This window comes from Macaca thibetana, chromosome 13 (assembly GCF_024542745.1).
Source record: "Macaca thibetana thibetana isolate TM-01 chromosome 13, ASM2454274v1, whole genome shotgun sequence".
Classification (NCBI taxonomy): Eukaryota; Metazoa; Chordata; class Mammalia; order Primates; family Cercopithecidae; genus Macaca; species Macaca thibetana.
The window spans coordinates 71,755,765-71,757,323 of NC_065590.1; the positions used below are offsets into that span (position 1 = coordinate 71,755,765).

General features: G+C 34.9%; 1 non-coding gene across 1 annotated transcript; it reads right to left on the minus strand.

The window, feature by feature from the left end:
• Positions 1 to 206: 206 nt before the first annotated feature.
• LOC126934617 (U6 spliceosomal RNA) lies at positions 207 to 310 on the minus strand. Its single transcript, XR_007719068.1, has one exon. It is a non-coding gene; the product is annotated as a U6 spliceosomal RNA (small nuclear RNA).
• Positions 311 to 1,559: the final 1,249 nt, after the last annotated feature.

Below are 1,559 nucleotides of genomic sequence, written 5' to 3' on the forward strand. Positions count from 1 at the left end.
GGCTGGTTGAAGAAATTCACCATTCTGTAGGAAATACGGTTTGTATGGCTGCCTGAAGATCCATGAAGTTTGACTGCCGTGGAGCAATCCCCGTTACCACTCCAAATCCTGGTTTCTGCACCATGCCTCCACTGGGAGGGCCTCTCATTCCACCACCCAGCCCACCTTGAGGGTCTCCAGGACCCTGAAGATGATTATCTCATAGGAAAAATATGGAACACTTCATGAATTTGCATGTCATCCTTGCACAGGGGCCATGCTAATCTCCATATTATTCCAATTTTAGTATATATGCTGCTAAAGCAAGCATCAAACTAATTTTTACATGAGTAATACCTACATATAAGCTACAACATACATGCATATAAACACTAAAATGGTACAAACATAGAGTGAAAAGTTAAAATTCTTCCCACAACTGTTGATTGTATTAGGTTGGTGCAAAGTCATTGTGGTTTTCGCCAAGTTACTTTCAAAAACCACAATTACTTTTGCACCAACCTAATAGTTGACACATATGTGAAAATTGTTGTGTTTTGATCGTGGATGCCTTATAGAATTCTTGTAACTGTTTTTTACCACAACTGAGTACATTGACTCTTGGAATAAAAATTATATTTCCTGCAAAATATACGGTTAGGTGATTTATTAACTATATGTAACTTTTCCTTTCTGATTTATTGTATTGGCTAGATCCTAAAGATGATGCTGGGTAGACACTGTGAAAGAGGGCGTCCTTCTCTTTTTCCCAATTTAATAAGAGTGCTTCTGAAAGTTCATATATGTGTATTGAAGTTTTTAGAGGATTCCATTCATTAAACTGAGGAGTTGCTTTCTTCTCTTAGTATGGTAAATGTTGAGTGAATGAATAAAGAAAATGTAGTATATACACACAATGGAAAATCCTTCAGCCATAAAAAGGAAGGAAATCCTGTTCTTGATGACGACATAAATGAACCTTGAGAACCTATGTTAAGAGAAATGTCAGGAACAGAAAGACAAATACCACATAATATCATTTATATATGGAATCCAAAAAAGTTGAACTCATAGAAGCAAAATGGTGGTTTCCAGGAGCTAGGGGATTGGTCTAGCAAGATGTTAGTCAAAGGATGCAAAATCTCAGATGGAAGAGATAAGTTCAAGCGTTCTATTGTATAGCATGATGACTATAGTTAACAACCATCTACTATATACTTGCAAATTACTGAGTACATTTTGAATTTCTCACTACCAAAAAAAAAAGTATGTGAGGTAGTGTATGTAAAAAGTAGCTTGATTTAGCCACTCCACAATGATTTGACAGATAAAGCAAAATATCATGTGGTACACTATAAATACATACAATTTTTATTTGTCAGTCTAAAAAAGGAGTCGATCAATAGCAACAATTGATGAAAACATTTTAACTAGAGCTGAGATATTATAGATTTTTGTAGAAGTGCATTAGGGAAGTGCCTTAGGAAAGAAAATTTTTGTATTCCAAGTGTGGATGATAGAGTTGAATTACAGTAAGATTTTGTTTTAAATTACCTTTAAAAAAAATACATAGCTAGGTG